The sequence below is a fragment of the Hyperoodon ampullatus genome (assembly GCF_949752795.1).
Source record: "Hyperoodon ampullatus genome assembly, chromosome: 10".
Lineage (NCBI taxonomy): Eukaryota > Metazoa > Chordata > Mammalia > Artiodactyla > Ziphiidae > Hyperoodon > Hyperoodon ampullatus.
In genome coordinates, this window is record NC_136923.1 from 39,584,350 (window position 1) to 39,597,187 (window position 12,838).

Sequence of the window (12,838 nt, forward strand, 5' to 3'; positions counted from 1 at the left end):
TTGCTTGTACCTTCACATTAAGATAACCAAATTTTAAACTTCTGTTAATGTGTCTCACTATAGTCTGCTCTTTGGGGACATGCTCATTGTTAAGTACTTGTGAGATTAATAAATTAAAATTCTCAAGACAGTTTAAAGTTAGTAATTACTGTAAAATTCCTATTTCAAGTGTTTATTTCAAGTGACTCATTTTTAATCTGGTGCTGAAGTATTAAGTCCTTGTATACTCATAATTATGGTAGTCATGTGACTGAAAATCAGATAGACATTGAAGCTGCTCATTCTGGGTGTTGGTCTGAGTTTATTGGTGCTTCCTCCAGATGATTATGAACACTTTTTTTTTTTTTTTTTTTTTTTGCGGTACGCGGGCCTCTCACTGTTGTGGCCTCTCCCGTTGCGGAGCACAGGCTCCGGACGCGCAGGCTCAGCGGCCATGGCTCACAGGCCTAGCAGCTCTGCGGCATGTGGTATCTTCCTGGACCGGGGCACGAACCCGTGTCTCCTGCATCAGCAGGTGGACTCTCAGCCACTGCGCCACCAGGGAAGCCCATGAATACATTTTTATAGCTAATAATCATCAAAATATGAGATACTCTGTTAAATTGGAGCCAGTTTGCAGTTGATACCAGATTGAGCTTGATTTTTTTTTAAAGAGGGTGGGTAAAGTAAATGTGCTTAAGCATATTTATGATAGCATCTTATTTAATATTCAAGTAAAGGGGAAGAGGAGAACATAAGCAGCCAATGAAATAAGTTTGGAGTGGAGTGAAGGGAAAAGTGGGAGGTAAAATGAAATTAGAGAGGTGGGCAGGGACCACATCATGTAGGACCTTTTAGGACACGGGAAGTTCTTTGGATTTATTTTCTTTAATCATCAGATTTAAAAAAAAAAAATCAGGATAATGATCCGATCTGATATTAAACAATTAGAATCATTCACCAAGAGTAGGGGGTAGATCTCAGTCCATTTTGACTTTAAACAGTAAACTAATACTGACCATTTCTGACAAAGGTATCAGAAGGATTTCCTAATATTATTCATGTCTTTAACCTAATGACTTCAACCTGTTTTTTTGAATCCATTGATTTTCTGACAGTTGTCTTTAATTTCTCTGTAATGCCTGTATTAAAAAGGAAATGTAATTTGATAAAGCAGGTCATTCAGATGTTCGTGGTAGGCTGGGTGGTAGGCATACAGGTGTTCACTGTAAAATTCTTTTAACTTTGCTGTGTGTTTGTAATGCTGTGTGTTAAATGTTTATAATGTTGGGAAATTAATTTACATAGGATTCATCTACTTTTGATTTTTGCTTTTAAAAGGGCAACATTAATTTGTAATACTCAGAAAATAAAGTTGATAGTGTGCATTTTGTTAAGTGAAGGAGGCCAAAATGTTTAAAAGTGGTAAATTTAATGCTGTGTCAGTAAAAATTAAATTCTGTGCTTTTCCCCCTTCTGGATTCTGAATTACTTAACAGAACTTTGGGCAAGCCCATTTTACATCCTGTGCTTTTGTTTTTTTCTTTGCGAAATGAATAGACATAATTCCTGATTTTTTTTTTTTAATGTGTTTATAGTACCTTTCATCTGAGAAGTTCAAGGCACTTTGTAGAACTTCTGCCACACAGGCTGTGGGTCTTGCAGCACATTTGTAAGGTATGTAAATAGCTTTCATCCCCTTCCTCCATGGAAGAGAAATAATTATTATATATTATATGTTAATGTAAGTTGTAAGGAAATGTGTGTGCAATACTATTAATGATTTTCTTCCCCACCCAACTTGAGATAGTTATCTTACTCCATAACTTTTCTCTCTGCTCTTATTTTCCAACCTCTCTCTATAAGATACTCCTCTAACTTCCTATTTCTATTCTAAACAATATTTTTCTTCTTAGATGAAGATATATTTCCTAACCTCTTAATCTTTAAGGAGATGTATTTACCATATTATACACATACTTCTCTGGCTTCTGGATCACTCCCATCTTCTTTTTTTTTTTTTTTTTTTGCGGTATGTGGGCCTCTCACTGTTGTGGCCTCTCCCGTTGCGGAGCACAGGCTCCGGACGCGCAGGCTCAGCAGCCACGGCTCACGGGCCCAGCCACTCCGCGGCATGTGGGATCTTCCCGGACCGGGGCACGAACCCGTGTCCCCTGCATCGGCAGGCGGACTCTCAACCACTGCGCCACCTGGGAAGCCCTGGATCACTCCCATCTTAATTCTTCTGTTTTTAAATTTCTTTAAGTTTTTGTTTTTTTCTGTAGAGTAGTTTGGTCATCTTACAGTTTGTGCACAGCCTGTGCTTTGGGTATGTCTAATTATCAATAGAAAATAATTCAACCAGAGTATGAGGATTGGAGGACAGTCCTTCTTACCAGAGGAGTCAGCATTGAGAGGAATGTTAACAGCAGGTGTAATAGCCCATCCAGGGGCTATTCAGATATTTTAAACCGATTACAAATAAAGGAAATAGAATCATCTTAATTTAATTGATACCATGTAAGTATCCTGGTTTGGTACCATTTTGACTACTTCTTCTTGTTCTCCTTGGGTCTGAGGGAACTCTGTATATAAAGAAGTGAGCTGTTAAGAGTATGAATATTCTCATTTGATGAGATAGGCTACCTGGCAGGGAAGTCATATAATGGTAGTGGTTTTGGTTGGCTTTGAACTTATGGTTGGCTTTGAACTTACGGTTGGCATGGTAAAAGGAATGGCCAAGCTAGCTTGTCATTATTCATTCATTGAACAAATAGTTACTGTATGCAGGTGCTGTTCTGGGACACATTTGAAGAAAACAAAGAAGGTCCCTGCCCTCAGGTAGTTTTTTCTTTGTTTTACAATGTCTTTATTCCTAAAAACATGAACATTTTGAATCATTTCATCTGCTTTTCTCAATATCACTGACGAGAAAGTGGAAAGCACATCAGGGGTTAATAATCACAAAAACATTAATAGCGCTGCTCATTTTTATTCTAATAGGGAATACTGATGATCCATGGCAAGAGATTAGCCCAGTGCAACTGCTGGGCATAGGACAGCAACTAGGCTAGCACCACTGGGCGTGAGACTCTGTTGCAGTTCCATGAGGCTTGAAATTCTCCTTTCAGCAGATTCGAGTGATGCATTAGGGTGGTTTGATTGATGGCCTCTCTTAAAAGAGGGCAGGCTGTATTTCAAAGTTGTTTTCTCAGTTGTTCATTTTTGACATTACTGAGTTAAAAACAAAAATAAGGTTATGCTTTTGCTCTGTAAGTTTGCTTAAATCAGATTTCTTTTACCAGAGAGGCTGATGGCCCTGTAATTACATACAAAAGAATTCTGCCATAGACGGTGTGCCTGCCTGCCTGTCTGTCTGTCTATGTATCTATCTGTCTATCTATGTATCTATCTGTCTATTTGTCTGTCTGTCTTTAAGTAAGTTATTTTATTTCTTTGAGCCTCAGCACCTACATCTGTGAAATGAAGATTTCCATTTCATAGGAATTTTAGATGAAATAATATGTGAAGAGCACAATGCTCAATGCATATTAGTTTTCTCCCTTGGTGGAAATACTTGTTCTAACTCTGGTAGATTCTTCAAGTATATTTTTCTTTCAGGATATCAATGCATTGTATTTATATAGTGACCGTTTGCTTTCAGAGTGATGAAGATTTTAATAGGAAGCTTAAAGTTACATGAATTTCTTTACTGCCACCTGACTGAATAGGAGAAACACGTGTTTGTTGTTTTCATTTTATTTTCTTGTCTTTTGTTTGTTTAACTATAGGAGTTAGTATGTTGGGCTTAGATTTTACCGTCATTTTTATAAATGTTTACTGACATCATGAATAATAGTTCGATAACATGAGACCATGTAAATCACAAGTTGTACAGATTCATTCTTGGGTTGTAGTAGTGATTCTGCCTTTATCTGACACTGGGATCATTTAGTTCTACCCTTAAGCATCAGTAAATAGTAGCAGCAGAGATGGCACTCTCCAACAAGTGGACAGAAAAGTAGATCCGTGAGGTGGAGATTTTTTTCTACTGTTATTTGCCGCCACTACCTTTTATAACTGAAGGAGTTTTGAACAATATCTAATCCATGGCAACTCTCATGTACATTCATGTGTCTAATTGTAGTTGAAGAATCTTCGATCATGAAGTTAGAAGCATGCATTTATCCTGTACCAGCTATATGCAGACTTCATTTATCTTTCAGGCTTATTCTTTAGAAATTATATTTTCCATTAATTAAGTTTTCCAATTTTACTAAGCTTGCATCCTTACCATAGTCCCTAAGACAGAAGTCCCTAAAACTTAAAGGGAAAGTGTTTTGAACCACTTCGTCAGTTTAATAGTAGGCCCCAAAAGCAGTTCCCACATAAAAACTGATGTGTTTTTTGCAAGAAGAGGGACAAAAGAAGATAGGTCTTTATTTTCTGAAGTTCCTAGCTGCTGTAAAATACAGAGATCCAATTCCATTACTGTAAAAAATTGTTTGTGCTTTGATTTTAAGCATATGGTTGAAAGTTCTACTTTTGTTGTATGTACACTGCTATTTTTACCTTATTCCCATGGCAGTTGTGTCTCAGTTGATATAGTGCAGATGAGTTGTCCTCTGGTGCCTCTTCCATGGGCCCAGAGAGCAAATGTTTGGCCACTCTTCTGGTGTACCTTTAGGTAACCCTATTATTTGTTATTTAGGTTTTGAGGCCTAAGGAAGGAAGTACATTTAAGGTGGATATTTAATGTTGTAACAGTACAGTTTTTTTTTTTTTTTTTTTTTTTTTTTTTTTTTGCGTTATGTGGGCCTCTCACTGTTGTGGCCTCTCCCGCTGCGGAGCACAGGCTCCGGACGCACAGGCCCAGCGGCCATGGCTCACGGGCCCAGCCGCTCCGCGGCATGTGGGATCTTCCCAGACCGGGGCACGAACCCGTGTCCCCTGCATCGGCAGGCGGACTCTCAACCACTGCGCCACCAGGGAAGCCCTACAGTACAGTTTTTTGTCATGAGATAATTTTATTACATGATTTGGCAGTTTGGTTGGAAACACTGTGGCGTTTGGAGTTTTTTGTGGGAAAGTTCTTTTCTGGATGAAGTCTTTTGTTTAACTTTTAAAGTTATTCAAAGGAAACTGTTTATCTTTTGAAGGTCTGAAGTTCAGAAAAGGAAGGCAATAGAATATCTTAGGTAAGAGCATGGGCTCTCTGGAGAGAACTGACAGTTAAGTACTAGCTCTTATACTTGACAGCTTATGACTCTGGATAGTAATATTACCCCTTTGTAACTCAGTTCCTCCTCTGTAAAATGGGGATAACAGAGTGCTGTGAGGGTTCAGTGAGAGAGAAGCACTTAGCCCCAGTGCCAGACATGCAGGTGCAGTTCTTTAACTTTCACTATTCAAGTTACAGTTTGTAGTACCTAGTAATCACACTTTAATCTAATTTGGAAGGTAATTTTTTTGGAGGGAGGATAGGACCCTAAGAATTAATTTTGGGGGAAATAAAAACAGGCCTCTCTACTGGATCCCTGTTGCTTAGGAACAGTGGTTCGCAAACCTGGCTATTCCTAAACATGGGATCCAGTTCCTAAAGTTGGAATTACTTGAGGAGGCTTTTTTAAAAATCACCTTTGTTGAGGTGTAATTTGCATAAATAAAATGTACTTATTTAAATAACAGTTTAGTAAGTTTTGGTAAATATATACACCTGTGTAATTGCCACCCAGTCAAGATACAGAACATTTCCTTGGGAGGCTTTAAGATTTTCTATTTTTAGGGGGGGTTGGATGAATTGGGAGATTGGGATTGACTTATATACACTACTGATACTATGTATAAAATAGATAACTAATGAGAACCTACTGTATAGCACAGGGAACTCTACTCAGTGCTCTGTGGTGACCTAAATAAGGAAGGAAATCCAAAAAAGAGGGGATATATGTATACGTATAGCTGATTCACTTTGCTGTACAACATTGTAAAGCAACTATACTCCAATAAAAATTTAAAAAAAAACATTTTCTATTTTTAACTAGTTTTTTATTTAAAACAATATATGTACTTTATTCTTGTTGGGACTGTGAATTACAAGTCAGAACTACAGTGAGGTGCCACCTCACGCCCATTAGGATGGCTGCAAGTATCAAAAAAACAGAAAACACCAAGTGTTCTCAGGAATGTAAAATGGTACAGCCACTATGGAAAACAATATAGAGGCTCCTCAAGAAATTAAAAATAGAATTACTATCTGATTCAGAAATTTCACTTCTGGGTTTACATCCCAAATAATTAAAAGCAGGGTCTTGAAGAGATATTTGTACACCTATGTTCATAGCAGCATTATTCCCATTAGCTATAACAAGGAAGCAACCCAAGTGTCTGCCATCCAATGAATGGATAAGCAAAATATGGTATATACATACAATGGAATGTTATTTAGCCTTAAAAAGGAAGGAAATTCTGCAATGTGCTACAACATGATGAATCTTGAGGCCATTATGCTAACTGAAGTAAGCCAGTCACAAAACGGCAAATACTATATGATTCCACTTATACGAGATACTTAGAGTAGTCAAAACCATAGAGACAAAGTGGAATGGTGGTTGCCAGGGTCTGGCGGGGGAAGAAGAATACCGGGGGGCGGGTTGTTAATGTACAGTGGGTATAGAGTTTCAGATTACAAGATGAAAAGAGTTACGGGGATAGATGGTGGTGATAGTTGCACAACAGTGCGACTGTATTTAATACCACTGAACTGTATGCTTAAAAATGGTTAGGATAGTAAATTTTGTTGTATATATTTTACCACAATAAAAGGGGGAAAATGCACTAGGTAAAAATAAAATCATACAGTAACGTTTATAATAAAAAGTGTATATTCTTCCTGTCCTAGAGTGCAGTCCTTCTCTCAGTGTATTGCTTCCTTTGGAGCTTTAAAGGTATTTTAGAGCAAGGGGTTGGTAAAGCATGTATATTCAGTGCAAGGCAAAAGGGGTAGAGCATGAAAACAAGCCTTTCTCACATCTCTGCCTCCCAAGGTTCTTGCTTCAGAGAAAACCTTGTACCTGTTTCCTGTGTATAAACCAAGTAACTGTTTCATATGTATCCTTCTAGAGATACTGTGTCCCTTTTTTATGTACAAACTTAATGCACATCACACTGTTATACATCTAGTCTTTCCTCTTAACAATAGGTCTTGTTGATTATTTGGCAAGATAGTTAAAAGTATACACTGTGGAAAATAGTTTGGCTGTTCCTCAAATAGCTAAATACAGAATTACCTTATGACTCCTAGGTACATACCTAAAAGAATTGAAAGCGGGTACTCAGACAAATGCTTGCACGTAAATGTTCATAGCAGGGTTTCCCTGGTGGCGCAGTGGTTGAGAGTCCGCCTGCCGATGCAGGGGACACGGGTTCGTGCCCCGGTCCGGGAAGATCCCACATGCCGCGGAGTGGCTGGGCCTGTGAGCCATGGCCGCTGAGCCTGCGTGTCCGGAACCTGTGCTCCGCAACGGGAGAGGCCACAACAGTGAGAGGCCCGCGTACCGCTAAAAAAAAAAAAAAAAAGTTCATAGCAGTACTATTCAAATACCTAAGAGTGGAAATAATCAAAATGTCCATCAACAGGTGCGTGGATAAACAAATATGGTATGTACATACAATGGAATATTATTCAGCTATTTTTTAAAAATGAAGCACTGATACATGCTACTGTATGGATGAACCTTGAAAGCATTATGCTAAGTAAAAGGAGCCAGACACAAAAGGCCACATGTTGTATGATTTCATTTATATGAAGTATCTAGAATAGGTAAATCTGTAGAGACAAAGCGAATTGATGGTTGCCGGGTGTTGGGGGCAGGGGAAACTGAGGACTGACTGCTTAATGTGGGTGTGGGGTTTTCTTTGGTGGTGATGAACATGTTTTGGAACTTGATAGAATTGGTGGTCGCACAACATTGTGAACGTACTAAATATCACTGAATTATACACTTTAAAAAGGTTAACTTTATACTCTGAATTTCACTTCAATTTAAAAGAAAAAATGGTTTTTAAATGGATGTTCAGGCCCCACCCTAAAGAGTTTTCAGTCTGTTAGTTGTGGAACCTTGAGAGGAATAGCGATTTTTATGCCAAAATACAGTGCCTGGCTGTGCACTGTCATTGCTGAAACAGCTCAACAGGACGTTAGGCAGCTTGGGGCTTTTGGTTCATTCTACTCTATGTGTCAGTTCTCCAGACAAGCATTGTCTTGGGGACAGTGTAAGTGGAGAATTAGGTTGCACAAGTTCAAACCCTGATTCTGTGCATCTATTGGTTGGACAAAAAGTTCGTTCGGGTTTTCCATAACATCTTACAGGAAAACCCGAACGAACTTTTTTGTCGACCCGATATTTAAGTTTCACCCTGAAATTTTTACATTTTGAGGTCAGTGATATGATGCTCCTATTTAGGAAGCCAGAAGGTATGTTCCCTCAGGAGTGTTTCTTTCCCCCCTACCCTGCAAAGAAGAATTTCAGTCTGGGATGATTCCCACTTGGCAGTATATTGGAGGCTTTCTTGTTCTCCTCTGCCTGCCCTTATTATGTACCTTAGGCCTGCTGCTCTTGGTCTCCAAGGGCCTTTGAACTGACATTGACCCTTGGCAACTGCTTGATCAGGATGGCCAAATAATGTTGATAGTACCAGGCTCAAGCTTATTATGAGCAAATGGACAGATGGTAGTTTGTGCCTCCTTGCCAGAGGTTTCCAGTGTAGTCCATAAACAAGATAAATGGCTTTATGTTTTCAACTTACTTTCCCAAGTGTTTAATGGTGTTTCCATTGTGCTAGTCACAGTCCTAGGTATGGGTGAACCTGGAGTTGATAGGACAGATTTCTGCCCATTGCACTGAAACACAGTTTCTTCCTCTAACTTAAGAAAGTAGTATGTATTCTGTTCATTTGTATGTGTATTTTAACAAAGGACCAAAGCAGTGGAATGGAGGAGGGTACTGGAGAAGGGAGTGCTTATGAAAAATCTACACTTCCTTTCAACCAGGTTTATTATTTGAACAAAAATCTGATTCTGGTTTGGTTGTTACTTTTAGGACTATCTGAAGAAAAGGCTGAATTTTGACTTTTATTTTCAGTTTTATAGTCCTGATAGCTTTGCTTCAGGAGGGTGCATTGTAGGGCATCCTGTAAACTTTCATTCATGTATATTTAGGTACAGGAAGTATGGCTCCTGTAGAAAATTTGAGATCCTAAACCACTGAAATAGTGTCTTTGTGTTCTGGATAACTGAAGTTTGCATCTTTAAGGTTTAAAACTTGTTTTATTCCTGTAGTGAATGTCTTCTTTTTCTCTTACAGTATCTGGGCCTTAAGCTTCCCTGCATAATGATTGAGGTCTTTCCAACTAAAGGATTTTTTTTTAAATATTTATTTAAATATTTATTTTGGTTGTGCCGGGTCTAGTTGCGGCATGCGGACTTCTTAGTTGTGTCATGCATGCAGGATCTAGTTCCCCGACCAGGGATGGAACCCGGGCCCCCTGCATTGGGAGCTTGGAGTCTTACCCACTGGACCACCAGGGAAGTCCCCTCCTAGAGGATTTTTAAGGTCTGTCCTTGGAGTATGTTGCACTGCTTTAGGACTCTGGCCTGTCCTGAATGGCACTTCCCTCCCTCCCCATTTTACGTTTCCAAGCCTGATTTACAGGGTTTTCTACTTTCATGTCATACGCTACACCTCTTTCTCAGCCAAACATGCATTTTTCTAAACTACTGTGAACTGAGCTACTGGCCAGTTAGACTTGCAGAGTTGTGTAAAATTAGAGCAAATAAGTTCATAGGATCTGAGTTTTAACACTCATTGTTACAGATGATTGAAGTTCCTGATTATATGAGGGGTTTCTGTAATTCTATGAGGGTGAATTCTTTTTTTTTTTATGAGGATGAATTCTTAAACTACTACAACTGTGTCTTAGGAGGTAGCTCACCATTGGTGTACACAGCTAATCTTGTAACTTGTTTTCTTTTAAAAATTTGCATGCAGCAAATTGGTTATATAAGCTTCTTTGCTCTGGGAAATGTATTTTTTGGAATTGGTTATTTGAACACTTAACTGTTACTTGCTTGCGCCTGTGCTTGTCCAACAATGGTGAATAAAAGGTGATTCTTACACTAATTGGAGTTTGGCAGGAAGAAAGTTTGGAGGGGGTGTGACGAGTGAAGTAGAGATAAATTTTTTTTAATGCTAATTTTTAAAAAAATTAATTTATTTTATGTATTTATTTTTGGCTGCGTTGGGTCTACGTTGCTGTGCGCGGGTTTTCTCTAGTTGTGGCGAGTGGGGGCTACTCTTCGTTGCGGTGCACGGACTTCTTATTGCGGTGGCTTCTCTTGTTGCGGAACATGGGCTCTAGGCGCGCGGGCTTCAGTAGTTGCAGCACGTGGACTCAGTAGTTGTAGCTCGTGGGATCTAGAGCGCAGGCTCAGTAGCTGTGACACACGGGCTTAGTTGCTCCGCGGCATGTGGGATCTTCCCGGACCAGGCATTGAACCCGTGTCCCCTGCATTAGCAGGTAGATTCTTAACCACTTCACCACCAAGGAAGTCCCGAGAGAAATGTTACATGCTCAGAGTACTTAAGGGACCTGATCTGAGTTGGCTCAGGGAAGGCCTTGAGAGAAAGTGACTTAGCCTTTTAAGTATGAGTTATCTAAGTGGGGGAAGGGTGGGTGACGTTCATTCAGGGCAGAGGAAAGACTGAAGAAAGATGGCTTAATATCCTCAGCTATAGGATATTTTATTGTTTTGGCCAAGGGTGGTTGTTTGCCTTGGGTTTTATGATTTTATAAGTTAGTGGCTTGGGATTTATAGTCATTTCCTTATCTGCAATATGACATTTTGTACCCACATTTCATCCAAAATATTTTTTGCACCTCTTGCATTGACACTACTCCCTTCCACAGAAACTAACATTGACAAAACCTAGGGTTGGGGGTAAGTTATTATGTACACTAGGATCATCACTCTTCATAATGAAATTCACAGGATTTTTATGTATCTTAAATTTTCCTTTTAAATTGTCAAGTTTAGTTTCCAAAAGACTAGACAATTTTTGCTTTTGTAATAGTCATATATACAATACTGATTTGTAACAACTTCTTTAGGGAGAGAAATAAACAATATGAAGTTTCAACTGTATTACATAATTGAAGCATATGGATGTTAACAAGTCTTATGAACTCAACTTCTAATCTGTTGTGTCCCCTGTGTTTAAAATAATGAATGCAGTAAAAAAGTAAAAATTAAGTCATGTCCAGAGCTATGCTGGTGTTAAATGCTTTTATTTCTTGGGTGGTTGAGAAACAGTAGAAAGCTTGCCGTAGTCATCACTATTTCTTTTGTGTAACTAGTCCCATGGAAGAATTATGAGGTAGAATTATACTCAAGTATGCTGAATTAGTAATTTTTCAAGCTGTGATTATTTTCTCTGCATGGAAATTTATTCATTATCTTTCCAAAATATTGTAAAGATCTTGATCTAGCAGAAACAGTACAGTTAATCAGTTGAATTATTTCTACTTCTGTTTCTTGGCTTGAGAACTTTTTTGTGCCTGCTTAAAATGAATGTTTGGCTAGTAAATGTCTGTATATATAATGCATTCATTATAACTTAGTAGCACCATCTCAAAAGTCTTTGGTGGCTCTTTATCTGCCAAAAAATAAGCTTAAAATTGCGCTGAGAGGCAGATTAGCTGTGAGTCTAAGAAAATAAGTATTGTAAAATGTGTGGTCCCTAAACAAGTTATCAAAATTAACACACCCAAACCCCAACTCACCTAATTTAAAGCCTATTTTGTTTTAATGTCAGGAGGGGCTCAATCCATTTCTCTGAGATAACAGCATTGCTATTGGTCATGGAAAAATCAGACTTGAGGGCATTACAAAAGGTGCTTAGAAAGTATTAAGAGGAATATGATTGTGTGTTTAAAACAGATTGACATTGGACTAAGGATTTCATACTTGCCATTCAGAAAGTTCTAAAAACCACAGACTCATCTGATGGCAAAACCTGAACTAATGAGAAGTTGTGTAGTCTTTATCCTACTTAGTGTGAATATTTACTTATTTTACTGAAGAACTATTAACCCATTGGGTGTGTTACAGAATATTTGGCATTTGCACCATATTACCTTTCTAAATCTGAAAAATTGTGAATTTAGAAACATCTGACCCCAAGGCTTTTGGATGAAGAATTGTGGGCCTGTACTTCTAGGCAGTGAGAGAAAAGCTAAGTCTTTTTCTCTAATGGGAAAGAAGAGGGTAGAAAGAGGTATGGATGGCATATGCACTTTGGAAAAATAATTATTTGCTGGACTGGTAAAAGTTTCATTTTAGGAAAAACATTCAGATCAGGCCATATTATAAACTGGTCTTCAATTCTGGACAGTTGGAATTTGAAGGAAGGAGTTGCCATTTGTACAAAATAAGACCTAAATAATGATGACACACATTTATTGAACATTGACCTATTTTCAGAATAAGTAAGCTCTTTTTGTGTAATACCTTATTTAATCTTCATGCCAGCCCTGACAGATAAGGAAACTGTAAAGGGGCACAAAGCTAGTAAGATAACTTTCAGGTAATGTATCAATAGCTCCTTTACTGCTACTGTAAACTGCCTTCTTTCTACTCTGTTGCTACCTAAAACTGAAGTTAATTTCTCATAGAATCTTTTCTTTGGCTAGTCTATTTGGGACCTATCCATGTAATGAATATTTCTGATTTTATGGGGTAGTCCATATAGTAGATGCTGTATGCTTATCAGACACACTCAGGATGGGACTCAGATTTTGA

General features: G+C 38.4%; 1 protein-coding gene across 1 annotated transcript in view; it reads left to right on the top strand.

Moving 5' to 3' along the window:
* Positions 1-1,617: 1,617 nt before the first annotated feature.
* RHOA (ras homolog family member A) overlaps positions 1,618-12,838 on the top strand; it is a 48,180-nt gene continuing 36,959 nt past the window's right edge. Inside the window, exon 1 of the mRNA XM_079712958.1 lies at positions 1,618-1,656. The gene's annotated coding sequence lies outside the window, so the exon portion shown is untranslated. The remainder of the gene's footprint in view (positions 1,657-12,838) is intronic.